The following is a 22789-nucleotide window of genomic DNA, read 5'->3' on the forward strand; positions in this document are numbered from 1 at the left end:
GCCATCACTTCCCCCACTGGCGCACCACCACATCGGACAGGTGGGTTTTGCAAATAGTCTGAAGGGGCTACTCCCTCCCCTTCGAGACTACCCCTCCATCCATGCCACCTCAGTACCATCACATGTCAGAGGTTCACCTGGCCCTTCTCCAACAGGACGTTTCGGCACTCTTGGCCAAGGGTGCCATCGAGCGCGTTCCTGTCCCAGAAGTAGGTTGTGGTTTTTATTCCCACTACTTTCTGGTGCTCAAGAAGGATAACGGCCTGCGTCCGATCTTGCATCTCAGGGACGTCATCCGCTTCCTCCGGAAGTAGAAGTTAAAGATGTTGACGCTTGCACTGGTCTTGGCTGCCCTTGACCCTGGAGACTGGATAGTAGTGTTGGACTTTGAGGACGCTTATTTTCACATCCCAGTCCTGCCGGCCCACCGTCGTTACCTGCGCTTCACTGTAGGCCACGAGCACTTTCAGTTTACCGTGCTCCCCTTTGGCTTTACCAGCGCCCCTCGGGTGTTCACGAAAGTGACGGCGGTGGTCTCAGCTCATCTGCGCAGATCAGGGGTTGCAGTCTTCCCCTATCTCGACGTGTTAAAGGGGGGCTCGTCCCAGACTGTCGTCTCCCACCTTCAGACTACGGCCGACCTCCTTCATTCTCTGGGGTTCTCCATCAACGAGCAGAAGTCAAACCTGACCCCCTCTCAGAAGCTCCTCTTCGTCGGAGCGGATCTGGACACGACACAGTTTTGGGTTTATCCTCCCGAGCAGCAAGTCTGGAATATTCGGACTATGATTCCGATCTTTCAGCCTCTATCCCGGGTTTCGGTCAGGATGACCCTCAGGCTACTGGGTCTGATGGCCTCTTGCATCCTGCTGGTGGATCATGCCAGATGGCATATGTGGGTTCTGCAGTGGGACCTGAAGTTCCAGTGGGCGAAACATCAGGGGAATCTGTCTGATTGCGTCCAGATCTCAGAGGGTACTGCACATCAATTGCAGTGATGGCTTACGAACCAGGATTGGGTCGAACGCAGATCCCCCTCCCTCCCTCAACCAGAGTTCGCAGTGGTGACCGATGCATCACTTCTGGGATGGGGCGCCCACATGGGGAATGCGGAGATCAGAAGCCTATGTTCTCCAGCGGAGTCCGAGCTCCACATCAACCGTCTGGAGCTTCGGGCGATCAGTTATGCACTTAAGGCATTCCTTCCCTCTGTCCGGGGAAGAGTAGTGCAGGTGTTCACGGACAACACCACCGCTATGTGGTACTGCAACAAACAAGATGGGTGGGGTTGTGGATCTTATGTCAGGAGGCCCTCCACCTCTAGACATGGCTGGCACATCGGGGCATATCCCTGGTGGTTCAACACCTGGCAGGTTCTCTGAATGCCAGGGCAGGCAAACTCAGCCGCAGGTGCATGCTGGATCACGAATGGCGTCTTCACTCTGAGTTGGTGCAAGGTCTCTTTCAGCAGTGGGGAAGAGCCTTGGTTAGATCTATTTGCCACCGAAGAAAACGCAAAATGTCAGCTGTTCTGTGCGTTGGAATTTCCAAGGCAGCACTCGCTAGGCAGCGCATTTCATCGCGAGTGGAATTCCGCCTATACCACTTCTGCCCAGAGTGCTGAAGAAGATCAAGCGCAACCGGGCCTAAGTCATTCTTGTGGCTCCGGATTGGGCGATAAGAGTCTGGTATCCCGAGCTGCTCAACATGGCCATCGATCCTCCGATCCGACTGCCACTTCAGGAGAATCTTCTGTTGTAGCACATGGGGACAGTCCTCCACCCCAACTTGTCCAGCTCCCTGCGTGGAGATTGAGCAGCAGTAGTTGACAGTAGTTGATCTAAAGTCTGCGATGTTATCTTGACAGCCAGTCGTCCCTCCATTAAGATTTTATACGCCTGCTGATAGAATACATTTGTGGCATGGTGCACTGCAAAGGCTTGGATCCCCTTTCCGCCCTCCCTGCCTGAGGTTCTCTTGTTCCTCTTTCTTTGGCCCAGCAGGGCTCTGCTCTGGGCACTCTAAAGTGCTACCTTTTGTCTATTTCAGCCTTCCTTCGGCTTTCTGATCAGCCTTCTCTTTTCAAGTGCTGTTTTGTGAATAGATTCCTTAAGGGCATTAATCATCTTTTTCCTCCTGTTCCCTTCGTAATGCACCAGTGGGACTTGAACTTGGTTCTTACATTTCTCATGTGCGCGCCCTTTGAGCCACTACATAACTATCCTCTCCGGCTTCTCACTTTGAAAAGTGCTTTTCTGGTGGCCATCACCTCTGCACGCAGGGTGACTGAGCTACAAACTATTTCTTTCAAGCCTCTCTTTCTGGCTGTCCATCCGGACAACGTCGTCCTACGAACTAGACCCTCCTTTCTTCCAAAGGTGGTTACTTCTTTCCACATTGGCCAAACCATCATTTTTCCCACCTTCTTTCCACTTTCTTCAAAAGCGGAAGAGAGGCTCCACTGTCTGGATCTAAAACATGCGCTTTCCTTCTACTTGGATCGCACCAAACAATTCCGGGTGGATGACCAGCTCTTTGTTGGTTACGTGGGCGCTAAGAACGAACAGTCGGGCCGTGCACAAACGGACTATCTCCAGGTGGGTCTTTCTGTGCATCAAAGCCTGCTATTCTTTGGCAAAGAAGGAGCCTCCAGTGGGGCAGTGCGCCCATTCCACCAGTGCGACGGCAGCTAGCACTGCTTTGGGATGAGGAGTCCCCCTAAATGACATCTGTCAGGCAGCTATGTGGGCATCGTTGCACGTGTTCACTAAACACTACTGCCTGGACAGCCAAGTTCGGAGAGACTGCTTCTTTGGCTGTTCTGTCCTCCAGAACTTAGTTTGCAGACCCACCACCGGTTTGCTATTGCTGGGGTATCTATTCTAAGGTAAGGAATCTATAACTGTTTCTTTCAGATGAACAAGTTACTTACCTTCGTTAACGATATATCTGTAAGAAACATAGGTTAGTTATAGATTCCTTACCGCCCCACCCATCCTCACTGTTCTGTGAACTGACTTCTAGGGCTAAGGACATCCTTTCAAGGCCCTAGTTTTGTGCACCAGTGGTCTCTTGTTGGTGTCTTGTATGACTCTTTGCTTCTGGCGTGGAAAGCTGTGTACAGAACAGACATCAGTGCACGAGGGTGGCATCTATGTAGCTACCGGGACGTCATTACGGCGACCACGATGACGAACACAGTCGACCGATTCCACCTTCCGTTGCGCAGGGGTTTCTGCTGACGAAAAACTTTCTGGATCCAGTATGATGCCTGGGGGTAATTCTAAGGTAGGAATCTATAACTAACCTATGTTTCTTACAGATATAGCTGAAAGAGACACGTTAGTGATAGATTCCTTACCTTAGTATATCCCCAGGCGTCAGACTGGATCCGGAAATTTTTGCGTAGCAGTACCCTTGCGCGTCGGTAGGCGTCGTCTGCGGCTCCGCGTCCGTCGTCTGCGTCGTGGGCGCCGTGATGACGTCGTCTGAGAACTTAGACGCTGCCTCCGCGTGCTGACGTCAGTTCTTCCTTTTTCCGCGCCAGCAGCGCAGATCCGGAAAAAGTGGTACCTTAGTCTTTTTTGACTAAACTTTTTGATCCCTTTTGATCATTTCTTTTTCGAGTCTTCGACTCCGAACGGTGCCGATAGGGATGCCAGGTTTTAAACCCTGTGACGACTGCGACCGACTGATGTCGGTCACCGACCCTCACCGTCGGTGTCTCCACTGTCTCGGCGTCGACCACGACGACAAGACCTGTTCCGACTGCCGGGCCCTGACTTCGAAAGCTAGGCGGGAGCGGTCCCGCAAGCGACTCGAACTCCGGCAGTCGGCCCCGCGCCAGGAGAGGTCCCGGTCCGGACAGAGGTCAAGGGACCGGTCGCGGGAGCGGAGCCATCGTAGCTCCGGGAGTCGACATCACTCCTCAGGGTCGACATCACTCCTCAGGGTCGAAGTCGTCAGGTAAGCACAAGAAGTCGAAGAGACGTTATCGCTCTTCCGACTCCCCCCGACGCTCGCACGACGCGGCCGGGGGTTCAGGTGGCACCACCCACGCGGCTCCGTCTGAGTCACAGGCGTCGTGTCCGGCCCCATACCCTCCGGTCCCTGGGCCGCGCGACGCCGGAGGAGATCGAGCGGTTCCTCATGGCCATGAGGTCCCTCACTCCCCCGGCGGGCTCCACGGCGCCTTCGGGCCCAGCGGACCCGTCTGGGGGCCCTAGCGGGTCGGGGGCTTTGACGTGAACGGGTGCTTCGGCCGCCGGCGCCTTCGGCCACGGCGCCGCAGCCCCCGCTGGATCCGGTTCCGGATACGGGTCGTCGCTGGTGGACTTAACGACCTCCCCGGCGCCGGTCCCTCAGGTGTCACCCCCGGCACCGCTGGCCGCCGCTTTCGACGCCGTTCGGAGAGTTCATCTTCCATGAGCCGGCCCCATCATTTGACACCCCTGAGTACCAGGAGATGGGTGATGAGGAGTATTGGGAGGGGTCTGAGGACCCTCTGACACGGGAGTGTCAGTCCCAGGGGGACTGGACGGGTGGACTTGACGGGTGGACTTGGCTACGGAGGAGGGGGCTACCTACAGTGTGGTGCTGACGCGGGCGGCCAAGGCCTTGGGCCTTGAACTCCCCGGCGCAGCCGTGAGGACTAACCTCCTCACTGAGGTCCTTAAACCGCAGTCAAGCTCGGCTGAGCCTCTGCTGCCGTTTGATGAGGCCTTGACCGATGTTCTTTTGGGCACTTGGTCCAGGCCCGCTACAGGTTCGCCTGTAGACAGGAACGTGGCCAGACGCCACCGCTCGGCCCCGGGCGACCCTTGTTTCCTGTCCACCCACCCCACCCCTGAGAGCCTGGTGATCCAGGCCTCCAATTCCCAGACCGCATTCCCGTCGGCTCCGCCTGACAGGGAATCCAAGAGGTTTAAGCAATACGGCAAGAAGGTATTCTCCTCCCTAAGTCTTGGACTGCGGTCTTCCAACACCGCATGCCTCTTGGGCCGCTACACCCACTCCCTGTGGGATACGGTCGCGGAAGTGCTGCCAGAATGCCCGTTGGTGGTATGGGCTAAACTCGGCCAAGCCCTTGTGGAAGGCCGAGATGCGGCACGTTATTCTATTCGGTGTGGACTGGATACCACCGACTCACTGGGCAGAGCGATGGCAATGACGGTGGCGATTCGTCGCCACGCCTGGTTGAGGTCTGCCAACTTCTCGGCTGATGTCCAGAATACCCTCATGGACATGCCGTTTGATGGTCATCGCCTTTTTGGTGACAAGGCAGACCATGCGCTTGAGCGCTTTAAGGACTCCAGGGCTATGGCCAAGTCCTTGGGGCTCTCAGCCCCGCGCCAGCAAACGGCTGCCTTTCGCTCCTTTCGTAGCCAAGGAAGAGTGATACCCAACGCGGTGGCGGCCGTGGAAACCGCCGTGGCGGCGGTCGGGGCCAAACGGCGAGGACAGTCCACACCTTCCCCCGCACTATCCGCCTCAAAACCCTCCTAGTCCATGCTTTCCGGCTCATGTGTCGCCAGTGGGGGGCAGGGTTCACCATCACCTCCTCCACTGGCGCACTGTCACATCGGACAGGTGGGTGCTGCAAATCGTCTGAAGGGGCTACTCCCTCCATTTCGAGGCGACCCCTCCAGCCATGCCACAGCAGAACCACCTTGTATCGGGGGATCATTTGCGACTTCTGCAGGAGGAAGTTACGGCCCTCTTGGCCAAGGGGGCCATCGAGCGCGTTCCTGGGCCAGAAATAGGGTGTGGTTGCTACTCCCACTACTTGGACCTACGGAACGTCAACGGCTTCCTCCGGAAGGAGAAGTTCAAAATGCTGACACTGGCTCAGGTCTTAGCTGCCCTGGACCCAGGAGACTTGACTTGCAGGACGCTTATTTTCACATCCCCGTCCTGCAGGCTCACCGGCGTTACCTGCGGTTCACGGTAGGCCACGAGCACTTTCAGTTTACCGTGCTCCCCTTCGGCCTTACCAGCGCCCCACGGGTGTTCACGAAGGTGATGGCAGTGGTCGCAGCTCATCTGCGCAGGTTAGGGGTTTCAGTCTTCCCCTACCTCGACGACTGGTTGTTGAAGGCGGGCTCGCCCCAAACAGTCGTCAGCCACCTCCAGACGACGGCAAACCTCCTGCACCTGCTGGGGGGTTTTCATCTATGTGCCGAAGTCACACCTGTGCCCCTCTCAGAAGCTCCTCTTCATCGGAGCGGTTCTCGACTCGGCACATTTTCGGGTTTATCCTCCCGAACAGCGGGTTCGGGACATTCAGGCTCTGATTCCACTCTTTCAGCCTTTGTCCCGGGTCTCGGTCAGGTTGACGCTGCGGCTTCTGGGGCTGATGGCCTCCTGCATCCTTTTGGTGCATCACGCCCGGTGGCGGATGCGGGCTCTGCAGTGGGACCTGAAGTTTCAGTGGGCCCAGCATCAGGGCAACCTATCCGACCATGTCCTGATCTCGGAGGGCACTGCGAGACTGCTGCAGTGGTGGCTCACGGACCGCGATTGGGTCCGCGGCAGATCCCTATCCCTTCCACAACCGGAGCACGTAGTTGTGACGGACGCGTCCCTCCAGGGCTGGGGAGGCCACATGGGAGAGGCGGAGCTCAGAGGCCCTGGTCTCCGGCGGAGTCCCGGGTCCATATCAACCTTTTAGAGCTGCGGGCGATTCGTCTAGCACTGAAGGCATTCCTCCCCTCTGTTCGGGGGAGTGTAGTGCAGGTGTTCACGGACAACACCACCGCCATGTGGTACTGCAACAAACAGGGTGGGGTGGGGTCGTGGACCCTTTGCCAGGAGGCTCTGCGCCTCTGGCAGTGGCTGGAACATCAGGGTGTGACCCTGGTCGTTCAACACCTGGCAGATTCTCTGAACGCCAGGGCGGACGAACTCAGCCGTCGGTGCATGATGGATCACGAATTGCGTCTGAACTTGGACGTGGCGCAAGGCCTCTTTCAGCAGTGGGGAGAGCCTTGGTTAGATCTATTCACCACAGAAGAGAACGCACAATGTCATCAGTTCTGCGCGTTAGAATTTCCAAGGCGGCACTCGCTCGGAGACGCGAGTGGAGTTGCGGTCTATTGTACGCCTTTCCGCCTATACCACTTCTGCCCAGAGTGCTGAAGAAGATCAAGCGCGACCAGGCCCAAGTCATCCTTGTGGCTCCGGACTGGGCACGAAGGTACTGGTATCCAGAGCTACTCAGTATGTCAGTCGATCCCCCGGTTTGTCTGCCTCTTCAGGAGGACCTTCTGTCGCAGCAGCAGGCGACGGTCCTCCACCCGAACCTGTCCAGTCTCCACCTCCATGCTTGGAGATTGAGCGGCGACAGTTGAGGCCATTTGACTTGCCTCCTGAAGTCTGTAATGTCATTCTGGCAGCCAGGCGTTCCTCCACAAAGTCGGTATACGCCTGCAGGTGGAACAGATTTGTGGCATGGTGCACAGCAAAGGCTGTGGATCCTCTTGCTGCCCCTCTTTCTGAGGTTCTTCTCTTTCTTCTTTCTCTTGCCCAGCAGGGCTGTGCTCTGGGCACTATCAAGGGCTACCTTTCTGTCCTTTCAGCCTTCCTAAGGCTGCCTGATCAACCTTCTTTGTTCAAATCCCCTATTGTAACTCGTTTTCTGAAGGGCATCACACACATGTTCCCTCCTGTTCCATTTGTGATGCCTCAGTGGGACTTGAACCTTGTTCTTACGTTTCTGATGTGCGCTCCCTTTGAGCCACTTCACAACAGTCCTCTCCGTCTTCTTACTTTGAAGACTGCTTTCCTGGTTGCCATCACCTCTGCCAGGAGAGTGAGTGAGCTCCAGGCTCTTTCATGTACACCCCCTTTACTTTCTGTCCATCCGGACAAGGTTGTGTTGCGTACTAAGCCATCTTTCCTGCCCAAGGTTGTCACGGCCTTCCATATCTGGCAGTCTATAACCTTGCCCACCTTCTTTCTGCCACCGCATCCCGCTAAAGAGGAAGAGCGGCTCCACCGTCTGGACCCAAAACGTGCGCTTTCATACTACTTGGATCGCACACGCCAGTTCCGGGTGGATGACCAACTCTTTGTTGGTTACGTGGGCGCTAAGAAGGGAAAAGCGGTGCACAAGCGGACCATCTCTCGGTGGATCATCTTGTGTATCCAGGCATGTTACTCCTTGGCTAAAAAGGAGCTCCCTGTTGGACTGCGGGCTCATTCCACCCGGGCCACGGCGACTACAACTGCCCTGGGCCGGGGAGTGCCCTTGCAGGACATTTGCCAGGCAGCTACGTGGGCCTCGCTGCACACGTTTGCAAGACACTACTGCCTGGACAGTCAAGTCTGGAGGGATGGCTTCTTTGGCCGTTCTGTCCTCCAGGACTTTCTGGTGTGATTATTGGTTCGCAGACCACCACCGGGGTTGGTATTGCTGGGGTATCTATTCTAAGGTAAGGAATCTATCACTAGCATGTCTCTTTCAGATGCACAAGTTACTACTTGTGTAACGATATATCTGCAAGAGACATTAGTTAGTGATAGATTCCTTACCGACCCCCCCATCCTCCCCGTTCTGCGAACCGATATCTAGGGTTAAGGTCATCCCCTTTCAGGGCCCTAGTTTCAATGGCACCAGTGTTGGTTTTTAACATGGCTCTGCGCTTCTGGCGCGGAAAAGCTGTGTCTAAGAACTGACGTCAGCACGCGGAGGCGGCGTCTAGGTACTCCGACGACGTGATCACGGCACCGACGACGGACGCGGTGTCGCAGACGACGCCTACCGACGCGCAAGGGTACTGCTACGCAAAAATTTCCGGATCCAGTCTGAAGCCTGGGGATATTCTAAGGTAAGGAATCTATCACTAACTAATGTCTCTTACATATATATCGTTACACAAGTAGTAACTTGTGCATCGTTACTGAAGGTAAGTAACTTCTTTGTGTCATTGATCGTTTTTGGCATGCAGTCATCATACATACACCATCTCAATACAACACAAAGAAACTCAAAAACATATGCAAGAAAAGCATTGAAACGCAGATTCCGTCCCTAGCAGGGAGCCGCAAAAAGCGAGGTAAGATGGCATACACGCAGCGGGGCATCACAGAGGTTTTCGATTCCCATTACAGTTACCTAAAAGGCCTTGAGATGACATCACAAACCAGGGGAAAAAACGATAGCTGAAGAAGCTCCCCTAAACAAAGGAGAGATCATGTCAGCAATAAGAACATCGAGAACTGCAAAGGCCCTTGGCGGAGATGGCTTGCCTACAGAATTTTATCAATGCAGGGTGGTGTTGATGGCCAATAGACTTCAAGAAGTCTACATTGAAGCATATGAGAAGGGGCTGCTCCCGGCGTCCATGAGGGAAGTCCTCTTAGTCATGCTACCTAAACCAGATAAGGATGTTGCTGATGCAACAGCATTACGTACCCTGTCCATGTTAAAAATGGATGTAAAAATGTGGAGTAAGGTTCCAGCAACGCGGCTTTTGGCAAATATGCCCTGGTTGGTCCATGAAGATCAATGTGGTTTGCACCGAGGAGGAGGAATACGCGCTGTAATTTGAGACAACTCTCGGTCTGGCATGCATTAACCCTATGGGAGGCTCTGTATGCGTTATCTCGCCTAGGCATTGAACACGGTTTTGACACTATCATGGGACTATTTGTGGGGGGGGGGGGGGGGGGGGTACTGGGGAAGGTAGGCATTGGCAAATTTTTCCTGAATTGGGTACAGCTGCTTTATGGAAAACCGAGGGTGCAGGTAGGGGGATAGAGTCGCACCAATTCTGATTTCATCGCGGGACTAATCTGAAAGAGACACGTTAGTGATAGATTCCTTACCTTAGAATATCCCCAGGCGTCAGACTGGATCCGGAAAATTTTGCGTAGCAATACCCCTGCACGCTGGCAGGCGTCGTCCGCTGCTCCGCGTCCGTCGTCGGCCTCGTTAGCGCCGGAATGACGTCATCGGAGTACTTAGACGCCGCCCATGCGCGCTGACGTCAGTTCTTTTTTCCGCGCCAGCTAGCGCAGATCCGAAGACGCTCTACCCCTTAGTCTTTTTTGTTTAAACTTTTCGATCTTTTTGATCATTTTTCTACTCGAGTCTTCGACTCCGACGGTGCCGGTAGGGATGCCCGGGTTCAAACCCTGTTCCAAGTGCGACCGACTGATGTCGGTTACCGACTCCCATCGCCGGTGCCTGAAGTGTTTAGGCCTCGACCACGACGACCGTACCTGCTCCGACTGCCGGGCCCTGACGTCGAAAGCTAGGCGGGAGTGGTCCCGCAAGCGGCTTGAGCTACGGCAGTCGGCCCCGCCCCGCTCCGCTCCAGGTCCCGGTGCCACGGGAGGTCGAGGGACCGGTCGCGAGGTCTGAGTCCTCGCAGCTCCGGGAGTGGACATCGGTCGTCGGGATCCAAGCCCTCAGGTAAGAGGCATGAGAGGTCTGAGAGGCGTCATCGTTCCTCCGACCCACCCCGACGCTCGAGCGATGCGGCCGGGGGTTCGGGTGACACCACCCACACGGCTCCGCTTGAGTCGCAGGTGTCGCAACTTGCCCCACACCTTCGGGTCCCTGGACATGGCGTGGCGCCGGATGAGATCGAGCGGTACCTCATGGCCATGAGGTCCCGCCCTCCTCAGCCGGGTCCCGTGGCGCCTTCGGGCCCAAGGGCCCCGGCTGGAGGCCCTAGTGGGTCGAGTGCTTCGGCCTCGACGCCGTCGGGTGCTTCGGCCTCGACGCCGTCGGGTGCTTCGGCCCCGGCGCCGCAGGACCTCACCGGATCCGCTTCTGGATCCGGGTCGACCTCATGACCTCACCGGCGCCGGCCCCACGGGTGTCACCCCCGGCGCCCTTTGTGGACGCCGTCCCCAATGTTCCCTTCGGTCCGACTCTGGCGCCGCTTCCGACGGCCTTTCGAGATTTTTATTTCCATGAGGAGGCCCCGTCTGTTGAACCTGTTCTACAGGAGATGGGTGACGAGGGAGATTGTTAGGGGTCTGCTGACCCTCTGGCAGAGGAATGCCAGTCTCAAGAGAACTGGACATATGAGCTTGGGGAGGCCAGTGGTATTGACACTTCGCCAGACACTGGATTTGTCTCCCCTCCCATTGTGGCTACGGAGGAGGGGGCTGCTTACAGTGTAGTGTTGACGAGGGCGGCCAAGGCCTTAAACCTTGAGCTCCCCGTCGCGGCCGTGAGGACTAACCTCCTCACTGAGGTCCTTAGACCGCAGGCAAGCTCCAGTGAGCCACTGCTGCCGTTTAATGAGGCCTTGTGTGACGTTCTTGTGGGCACTTGGTCCAAGCCCGCCTCAGGTCCGCCTGTGGATAGGAACGTGGCCAGAATCTACCGCCCGGCCTCGGGCGACCCTTGCTTTTTGTCCACCCATCCCACCCCTGAGAGCTTGGTCATCCAGGCCTCTACTTCCCAGACAGCATTCCCGACGGCCCCGCCCGATCGGGAATCCAAGAGGTACGAACAGTTCAGGAAGAAGGTGTTCGCGTCCCTCAGTTTGGGGCTGCGGTCTGTCAATACCGCATGCCTCTTGGGCCGCTACACCCACACACTGTGGGATACGGTCGCGGACGTGCTGCCACAATGCCCGGAGGAGGTCCGGGCTAAACTCGCCCAAGCCCTTGCGGAGGGTCGAGATGCAGCGCGATATTCCATCCGGTGTGGGCAGGATACCACGGACTCACTGGGCAGGGCGATGGCAACGACGGTGGCGGTTCGATGCCACGCCTGGTTGAGGACCGCCAACTTTTCGGCCGATGTCCAGTCCACTCTTCTGGACATGCCGTTCGATGGCCGTCGCCTCTTTGGCGACAAGGCCGACCATGCGCTTGAGCGTTTTAAGGACTCCAGGGCTACGGCCATGTCCTTGGGCCTCTCGGCCCCACGCCAGCAATCTGGTGCCTTTCGCTCCTTTCGTGGCCACGGAAGGGGCGCCCCCACACGAGCTACCAGCCACGCACCGCAGAATGTTCAGCAGCGCGGTGGTGGCCGTGGAAACCGCCGTAACGGCGGTCGTGGAAAGCGGCGAGCCCAGTCCACACCTACCTCCGCAGCACCTGCCTCAAAACCTTCCTAGTCCGTGTTTTCAGGCCCATGTGACGCCAGCGGGTGGCAGGGTTCGCCATCACCTCTTCCACTGGCGCAATGTCACGTCGGACGGGTGGGTGCTGCAAATCGTCCGAAGGGGCTACTCCCTCCCCTTCGAGGCGACCCCTCCAGCCATGCCAGCGAGTATCGGGGGATCATTTGCGACTTCTGCAGGAGGAAGTTACGGCCCTCTTGGCCAAGGGGGCCATCAAGCGCGTTCCTGGGCCAGAAGTAGGGTGTGGTTGCTACTCCCACTACTTTCTGGTACCCAAGAAGGGCAAAGGGGGCCTACGCCCTATCTTGGATCTACGGAACGTCAACGGCTTCCTCCGGAAGGAGAAGTTCAAGATGCTGGCACTAGCTCAGGTCCTAGCTGCCCTGGACCCAGAAGACAGGATGGTAGCGTTTGACTTGCAGGACGCTTATTTCCACATCCCCGTCCTGCCGGCCCACCAGCGCTACCTGCGGTTCACGGTTGGCCACGAGCACTTTCAATTTACCGTGCTCCCCTTCGGCCTTACCAGCGCCCCACGGGTGTTCACAAAGGTGATGGCGGTGGTCGCAGCTCATCTGCGCAAGTGTGGGAATGGGGGTCGGGGGAAGGAGAGCCGCCACAAATATAGAGGTGTCTTTAACCGGGTTTTTATTCAGAGTTTCTCTACCACCGGTTGGGTTTAAAGCAAAACAAGGTTTTAGTACAATGAACACAGGTCGTGAGTCCCTTTAGCGGCGAACTGTCGAGGTCATCACTTCCAGTCTGTGCCTCGAGGAGAGAGAAGGCCGGCTTGCTCCAGGGATGGTTACTCGAAAGAGAAAACAAAACAGAAAAGAGCCACGTTAGGGCCAGGATCCGATATATATACAAAGAATGAGAGGGGGGTAGGGTAGTGAGGGAACACCAGGGTTCTACCACCATCTGTAGCTGTTTCTAGGCGCAGGATGACAGGGTACGGCAAGAGTGTCCACCCTCAGGCTACCCGGTCCCACCCCGTGAGGAAAACAACCCTTGGAAACGCCCTCGTACCTTGTGTAGCCACACTTCTCCCTTGGAAGTGTGGCGGGGCGGCTCATGGAAACGGTGGCCTCCTGGCTTGTCGACTCTCGGCTCCAGGGGGCTCAACAGCGGTTCGACGACGGTTCCTCCTTCTTCTTCCTTGGCGGCGTCTTCCTCCTCTACTCGCTCCGTTTCCGAAGGGTCCGCGCTGCAGTAGACAAACGGGGTTTCCTTAAACGGCCCGAGTTCCCCTGATTGGCCATCGGAGGATGACGTCCAGGCGCCGGATTGGTCGGTTGCAGAAGAAGTCGGCGGGAACGCCCCCAGCGTCACGGAGGCTGAATACTGAAGCTGACGAGCTGGAGGCAGGGCCGGGGAAGCCCATGAGACGTCACAGGGATCCTGCGGACGGGGTGGAAAGGAAGAGACGTTAGCAGACACACCCCGTCCGACAGCGTCAGGGAGCTCGTCCAGGTCAGGAAGCCCGGCTCCGTGACAGCAAGTTAGGGGTTTCAGTCTTCCCCTACCTCGATGACTGGTTGTTGAAGGCGGGCTCGCCCCAGACAGTCGTCAGCCACCTTCAGACGACGGCAGACCTCCTGCATCAGCTGGGGTTCTCCATCAATGTGCCAAAGTCACACCTGTGCCCCTCTCAGAAGCTCCTCTTCATCGGAGCGGTTCTCGACTCGGCGCAGTTTCGGGTTTATCCTCCCGAACAGCGGGTCCGAGATATTCAGGCTATGATTCCACTCTTTCAGCCTTTATCCAGGGTATCGGTGAGGTTGACGCTGTGGCTTCTGGGGCTGATGCCCTCCTGCATCCTTCTGGTGCATCACGCTCGGTGGCGGATGCGGGCTCTGCAGTGGGACCTGAAGTTGCAGTGGGCCCAGCATCAAGGCAACCTTTCCGACCATGTCCTGATCTCAGAGGGCACTGCGAGACAGCTGCAGTGGTGGCTCACGGACCGCGATTGGGTCAGTGGCAGATCCCGCTCCCTTCCCCAGCCGCAGCACGTAGTTGTGACGGACGCGTCCCTCCAGGGCTGGGGAGACCATATGGGAGAGGCGGAGATCAGAGGCCTCTGGTCTCCGGCGGAGTCCCAGCTCCATATCAACCTTTTGGAGCTGCGGGCGATTCGTCTAGCACTGAAGGCATTCCTCCCCTCTGTCCGGGGGAGTGTAGTGCAGGTGTTCACGGACAACACCACCGCCATGTGGTACTGCAACAAACAGGGCGGGGTGGGGTCGTGGACCCTTTGCCAGGAGGCTCTGCGCCTCTGGCAGTGGCTGGAACAGCAGGGCGTGACCCTGGTGGTTCAACACCTGGCAGGTTCTCTGAACCGTGCGGAGTTGCGGTCTGTTATACGCCTTTCCGCCTACACCACTTCTGCCCGTGCTGAAGAAGATCAAGCGCGACCGGGCACAAGTCTTCCTTGTGGCTCCGGACTGGGCACGAAGGTACTGGTATCCAGAGCTACTCAGTATGTCAGTCGATCCCCGGTTCGTCTGCCTCTTCAGGAGGACCTTCTGTCGCAGCAGCAGGGGACGGATCTCCACCCGAACCTGTCCAGTCTCCACCTCCATGCTTGGGATTGAGCGGCGACAGTTGAGGCCATTTGACTTGCCTCCTGAAGTCTGTAATGTCATTCTGGCAGCCAGGTGTCCCTCCACTAAGTCGGTATATGCCTGCAGGTGGATCAGATTTGTGGCATGGTGCACAGCAAAGGCTGTGGATCCTCTTGCTGCCCCTCTTTCGGAGGTTCTTCTCTTCCTTCTTTCTCTTGCCCAGCAGGGCTCTGCTCTGGGCACTCTCAAGGGCTACCTTTCTGCCCTTTCAGCCTTCCTAAGGGTGCCTGATCAACCTTCTTTGTTCAAGTCCCCTATTGTAAATCGATTTCTGAAGGGCATCACACACACACTTTCCCTCCTGTTCCGTTTGTGATGCCTCAGTTGGACTTGAACCTTGTTCTTACGTTTCTGATGTGCGCTCCCTTTGAGCCACTTCACAATTGTCCTCTTCGTCTTCTTACCTTGAAGACTGCCTTCTTGTTTGCCATCACCTCTGCCAGGAGAGTGAGTGAGCTCCAGGCTCTTTCTTGTACTCCTCCTTTCCTTTCTGTCCATCCGGACAAGGTTGCGTTACGTACTAAGCCATCTTTCCTACCCAAGGTTGTCACGGCCTTCCATATCGGGCAGTCTATCACCTTGCCCACCTTCTTTCCGCCACCGCATCCCTCTAAAGAGGAAGAGCGGCTCCACCGTCTGGACCCAAAATGTGCGCTTTCATTCTACTTGCATCGCACACGCCAGTTCTGGGTGGATGACCAACTCTTTGTTGGTTACGTGGGTGCTAAGAAGGGGAAAGCGGTGCATAAGCGGACCATCTCGCGGTGGATCATCTTGTGTATCCAGGCATGTTACTCCTTGGCTAAAAATGAGCCCCCTGTTAGATTGCGGGCTCATTCCACCTGGGCCACGGCTACTACAACTGCCCTGGGCCGGGGTGTGCCCTTGCAGGACATTTGCCAGGCAGCTACGTGGGCCTCGCTGCACACATTTGCAAGACACTACTTCTGGACAGTCAAGTCCAGAGGGATGGTTTCTTTGGCCGTTCCGTCCTCCAGGATTTTCTGGTGTGATTATTGGTTCGCAGACCCACCACCGGGGTTGGTATTGCTGGGGTATCTATTCTAAGGTAAGGAATCTATCACTAACGTGTCTCTTTCAGATGCACAAGTTACTACTTGTGTAACGATATATCTGTAAGAGACATTAGTTAGTGATAGATTCCTTACCGACCCGCCCATCCTCCCCGTTCTGCGAACCGATATCTAGGGTTAAGGTCATCCCCTTTCAGGGCCCTAGTTTCATGGCACCAGTGTTGGTTCTATCATGGCTCTGCGTATCTGGCGCGGAAAAGCTGTGTATCCGAACTGACGTCAGCGCGCATGGGCGTCGTCTAAGTACCGTCTAAGTACTCTGACGACGTCATTCCAGCGCTGACGACGGACGCGGAGCCGCGGATGACGCCTGCCGGCGCGCAGGGGTATTGCTATGCAAAATTTTCCGGATCCAGTCTGACGCCTGGGGATATTCTAAGGTAAGGAATCTATCACTAACTAATGTCTCTTACAGATATATCGTTACACAAGTAGTAACTTGTGCGACAGGGTTGCCCTTTGTCCACCTCGCTTTTCGCGATAGAGCTGTTTCTGATTTCATCGCTGGATTAGACAGGGTTGCCCTTTTTCCACCTTGCTTTTTGCTATAGCGATAGAGCTGGCTGCGTGTCTCAATACACGGTGGGGCATGCAGATAGGGCAAAATGCACATTGAGTCTCCCTATAGGCCGACGATACCTTACCTTTTTTATGTCAGCCCAAGAGTATTCTGTCCCCCTCATGCTGGCACTCCGTGTCGAGTTCGGCCAGATATCTGGGTTACATGTTAACCACACCAAATCAAAACTGTTCCCAATGATGGGGGCAGGGGGGCTGGCCGGCAAACCAATGACCACTCTTCTGCAGATAGGCCTACCTTGGAAGAATATCAGCGTCAGGTACTTGGATTCCGGCGCTCCATGAGCCAATCGAATCCCGAGGCAGCCAATATGGGAAGAGTGTTGGAAAGGTTGAACCTGTCAATAACGTTTTGGAATACTTTACATCTATCCTTGATGGGGAAACTGGTACTAGTCAAAATGAGTATTCTGACCCGCTGTCCGTATATCTTTCAAGGTGCCCTGTACGAAATTCCCAGGAATGTTTTTATAGAATAAGATAAACTAATAGTCAAACTGTTGTCGGCTGAGGGGAGAAAGAGTGTAGGCCTGTCTACTCTTACACGCCCCTGGGGCGAGGGAAGTGTAGAACCACCATACATGGATTTATATGATCTTGCAGCCCAGCTGCAGCATGCGGTTCATTAGCTTGACATCGAAAATTGGGGGAAAGCAGATTGTTGAAGGGCTCCTGCGTTGGCACTGTGCTTCCCAACTTATTGATGATGGCCGCAAGGGTTTTGCCTGCTATAGTTAAACAAGAGTGCAGGATGTGAGCGAACTGTCAGGCTGATTTTGAGGAGAGCCCCATTTGCCAAAGATAGGCCTGTGTGGGCACTTTGACCTTTGCCACTCATCGCACGCTCAATGTCCACAGGTAAGAGACCCGGAGGGACCGATATCCAGACAATTGTTTTATCACACTTGCCGACGCCATGGCTTCATTCAACCTAGGGACTGGGCAATTTCTTGAGTATGTTAAGATAGTAGCAACGGCCTGTGGGATTTGGCTGTCCTTCCCAGAGGCCCCATGTTATCCTGAATACTGGTGGCCATGTTGAATTTAGAAGGGGACCGTAGACTTGTATCAACTTATACAGGGCCCTGAGAGAGGACCTGCCGTCTATTGAGCTTCCAATTCACGCCAAATGGTATAACATATTGGGGTCACCTCATGGGCCACCATACACGAGGGGGTCAGAACTGCGTCCTCTAATGCCCATTTTAAATTGACACAATTTAATGTTCTACATCAGATTCACCTGACCCCGTGCGCCCTGCATTCTACTTACCCTACTAGATACTCTTCCTGTCCCCAATGCAATCAAACTGATGCAGACTTTATACGCATGATATGAGGATGCCTACGACTAAGCGGGTATTGGAAGTAGGTGCTTACATTCCCTGACCACAGCCACTTTTTGGAATATCACCCAGAAACATAAGGCTGTGTTTATTAGGTCAGATCCCTGTTAAAAAAAAAAGAAAACAAGCCAAGCAGAAAATACCTCTTGATGGGGCTCGCGTTGGCTAAACGTAGAACCGACAACCCCGAAGTGTGCTGAATGGTGGAGAGACATGGCTGAATGGGCAAATCATGTAGGCACCCTAAACCGGAAACGACCTGCAGGCATGGACAGCGATGCGCACTGATTTTTTTTAGAACCTCCTGACGCCCGTCCTCCCTAACTGTGGCATGGAGGAGGTAGGAGTCCTCTGCAGGGGGGCAGGGTTACACCTAGAGGTAGGGGTAGGATGTTGCCGACTCTCGTGACAGCTCCGGCTCTTTGCCGGTGCCTCCATTGGTCGCCGACTCTGGTGCCCACCTGTGTGCCAGCTCCTCTGGTGCTCATCTCTGTGCCAGCTCTGGGTTCTGGCGGTGCCTCCATGGGTCCCAGGCATTGCTGGTGCCTCTTCCAGCTTCGAAGTAATCAAAGTGAGAGCGAGGGATAGGGCAGGGGGTGAGGCCTGTTCCCCAAATAGATATTTGACTTAAACAATGTGGGCAAACCCACTATGTGTAATGTAAATTAATCTCTGTATGTAGTATATACATGGACCCGTTAGGTGCTTTTAAACGACCCCTCACACGCCAACCTAGTTCATCATTGGGGTCCCAACCGGGCTGCCGAGTGCTACGATTGCTGATTACAGTGGAGCTGGTGTGGTGCGGAAGTGTGAAGTGTGGTGGTATTTTACAGTTAAAAATCTGTGAGAATCCTTGCCTTTAATTTTAATGTTGGTGGCTCCAGATATATAAAAAACTAAAATAAGTGATGCAACTGATCTGGAGTTATTACCATTTAGTTGGCTATGTATGGCGGTCTACATGTTTCAGCCTGTGAAGGGTATTAAAAGGGCTTTCTTCAGGACCAAGTGGGTGAAAAGTGAGTGGCAAAGGTGAAGGATGCCACGTGAAACCTGTGCTGTACCTACACATGCGCCAAGGTGTGTGGTAAAAAATGTCAGTGTACTCACTGGCACTTGAAAAACGAAAAATTCAATGATTTTAGAGGGTTCGCAGATATCAAGGCTCTCGGGGGCCCTTGGCACCGAGACTTCCGTTATGGCACACGTCTGGGGCAGCGTAACCCGCCCTGGCACAGACCCCTGTGTCAGTGATCCATCCGTCCGTCCATCCCCCAGACATCCATCCATACATCCATCCCTCCCTCACACAGCCACAGACATCCATCCATCCATCCATCCCCCCCATCCATCCCCCCCCTCCCCCCCTCTCCACACCTGGGCATCCTTACTGCCTTCATCACGCCAGCCATACTGAGGCTGGAAGCAGGGTAAGGTAAGTAATTAAGGTATAGGTGTCGCTGAAATGATGCTGGGAGTGTCTGTTCACAACGGCAGCAGAACAGGAAGAGAAACACAACAATTACAATACAATAATTAACAAGCATTAGAAATGCAATCGGGCTCGGATTTATTTGAGTTTGAGCTAATGGCATTGTAAATGCCAATGTGTTGGTGGAGTTCTTCTGGCTCACTAGAAGTAGTGTTTTGAGTCTATCTGACCTAGATATCTCTTAATCATATTCATTAAAGAGGCCTTGCTTTGTGGCGATGTCATTAATCACATATTTGAGCATTTGTTGAGTTATTTCATGTAAGATGCTTTATTTTAGTGCATTAAAGGGCAGTATTGAACAAATGTCACATTCATCTTTTATTGTCAAAGTCTTCTCTTGGAGCATCAGCCTACCTTCAAAGAGGTTTTACTGAGCCCAGTTTCACAGGAGCAGGTGGTTTATTCCTGGATTGGAGTTACAAATAGGTCAGCAGAGATGATCTTTCTGTGTATTTGGGGCCGTCTGGCAGGATCTAAACACTTCTATGACTACGCTCACCCAACGGATGGTAACTTCCTTTGGGTGTCCCCTGCCACAGGGCAACCTTTGGGCTGTTGGTCAGGATAGGCATGCCCGTGAGATGACTGCTTCGTGTGTAGAGGTACAGTGGGGCTCCGGGTCAGACATCTGCTGGGCAGTTACTTGAGCATCTCTTGCAACCATTATACTACACTGCAAGTGTGGACTACTCTAACATCGGAATGTGATGCTTGGATACCCTTGAAAGTACGAGAAGAATAATGCATCTCATCAGTAAAAATAAAATACTCCAAACGACAGAGGCAAAAGTATTGGTATATTAGATGTGATTTTAGTCAAATACAAGAATAGTGCTTGGGTGTGATTGTGGAGTTTCTATCTTTATCTAGAATCCTACCACTGGTCTATTGGCAGCAGCAGCAACAATTGTTACAGATTAAGTAAAACAGGATTATAAAGGCACCTTATCAGAGGCGTCTAAAAACCTACGCGGGAAGAGAAAATTCTGAGGGACTTAGACAAAATAATGAAAGTTTCTAAGACAACTTGGGTAAGAGTCAGTTATCAGTACAGGACATCTGCTCATTGAAAAGTGTCAGGCAGCAGCAAGCGCACAGCTGGAAATGGTGCTGTGGGATGGAAAGTGGGCTGAGATGGAGAGAGAGTGGCCATAGCCCAGGCAAGGCAAGAAGGACAAGTTTACAGCTGACAGAGAGGGGAAAAGAAATGAACTTTCTCAGAAGCAGTAAAAAGGATAAAAACATGAAGATACAGTGCCTTCAATCTCTGGAGCCAGAGCCAATCATAAAACCCCTATTTTTCACAGGGTTCACAACTCCACAAATAAAACCCATCGACGGCGAACATGAGATTCCCCCGTGATCATGGTCTGCGCTGCTACGTAACTGAGCGAGGTAGAATCTCGTTCATTACCTCACAGGTCGTAACAATGTTTTTTTTAATTCAAATTTCACTGAAATGTCATGGAATGACAACTCGATTGGGGAAGATAACGTTTGGGAATATGTCAAAGATGCAAAAGCTTTGCTTCAAAACAAATGAAATGTACAGTGGCTGTTTTCAACTAATACGTCATAAAAGCTGCCCTTCGGACACTCAAACTCTAGCATTTAACACATGCATTCTGTTCACTTCTTCAGATTTAAAACAAATCTTTAACCCGACCTCCCTGCTCTGGGCTTTATGGTGGGCTCACACATTGTATTTGTATCTCGCCCACATAAGCATACATTTCTTGAAAGGAATGTACTAACAGCAACGTTTTCAGTCAAAGTCCATGAAGATAAAACCACGAAAAATAGACACACTTTAGTAATTTTAAAATGTCTTCTACTTCTACGTAATTACAATGAAGGAATTGACACAATTTGAACATCATCAAATACTATTATTGACCAAAATGTTAGTGGAAGAGACATCACTTGCTATTCCACTACAATTGACATCACAGGAAGTGACACTGCACAACCTATCAATTCAATAACCAGCGAGTGCCTTTTTCACACGACCTTCTTCAATTGCAGCGTATTCGTCAATATTCATTGATACCATGTATAAACAATCAGCTACTAAAAGCTGCACGGAATAAAATGCACACTTACTTGTTTAAGCTCATTAATCAGACTGTTTAAAGCACAGGTTGGCAAGCAGTAACACTGAGGTAACCTTTATACCCTACTTGGCACCCTATATTCCACCCAAGAGTCTGTTTTGTTTCTATAAAAGTTATTTTTAGGAAGATATTTTGAGGTCACCTTCACAGGACAATTTCAGCCAATTACCAAACTTCTCTCTGACATGCTGCATAAAGATGACACAAGAAGAAAAGACAACCACTACCTCTTAAGCCATGTAACTAAAGGTGGTAGTACTTGTGCAAGAACGGGATGGTGTCAAACATCATCACATGTACGTTTTGACGGACAAAAAATGATTGCAGTATAGAGGTTCATGAAATAATTTAAGTGTGGAAATACATTTGAGTGGATAATGGGTCACGTGCTCAGCCAGTACACTGAGGTGCATGGGCTTAGCTCTTCGCTGCCCTCTTTCTGAGGCCACGTTCGCTGTGCTTTCCGTGTGCAGTGCCTGTCCGAACTCCTGGAATTTCCATACTGATTTGTGTTTCCGTATGCTTTTTGTATCTCGACTTTCTCAGATGTGGCAGCGCTGTCACAAGCTGGCCTCATGAAGACACGGAAATAACTGGAAAATGTATGATGCGTTTTCTCACTATGAGTTTTCAGTGTAGTTACATCATAGTAGAGCGAGGGGTGGATATTTATCTCTAAACTCAGGTTTCCTTTCTTCACAAGATGTGTGATCCTGGGCAGGTCACTGCATCTCCTTCCGCCTCAGATGCATCAGCTGCCACTGCAGCAACTTGGCAACAGGGTCCTCAATATGAACTGTTGCCTAAAAGTGAAACGGGGCGTGTCCTGTAGCTGCTGTTGGTCACTACCACCCCTTCCCCTCAGCAGTGTTTACGGTAAGGAGGCCTGAATGCACCATCTGTGAAAATAATGACGACGTCACTGTCATCAGGGGAAGGGGCGCCCTAATGCATGTTCAGTAACAAAACCACGAGTTGAATCCAAGCATTCTGCCAACTTTCAAGTCATACTGTGAACACGTGTGTGGTGGTTAGTGACGTGGTCCTCTCAAGTGACGTCAGAGCCAGGTTTCAGCTACCATAACCTCGCTACCCTCCAATTCCAAAGCAACATACATCCTGATCATGACAGCTCCATTTTTCACCACAGGGACCCAGTTCAATGGTTGGAATCTGCCTGCTAAATCCATCTATGCACTCGTCCCTCCAATTGTTTCATTTATCGATTCATCCATTTCTCCCATCCACCCGTCCAGCCTGCCCTTATCCAGCCCAGATAATAGCTTGCCTGCTCCTGTCCATCATGTGCTGTTGACTGTCCCTATCTGAGGAATCCGGAGTTATCCCAGAAGGGATGCCCAGGCCAGCGGCAGGTACGTGGAACTGAAACAAAGCAGACACGAAGAAAAGCCCGGAGGGTTTGGTGTCTGTCAAAAGAAAAAGCA

This window comes from Lissotriton helveticus, chromosome 12 (assembly GCF_964261635.1).
Source record: "Lissotriton helveticus chromosome 12, aLisHel1.1, whole genome shotgun sequence".
Classification (NCBI taxonomy): Eukaryota; Metazoa; Chordata; class Amphibia; order Caudata; family Salamandridae; genus Lissotriton; species Lissotriton helveticus.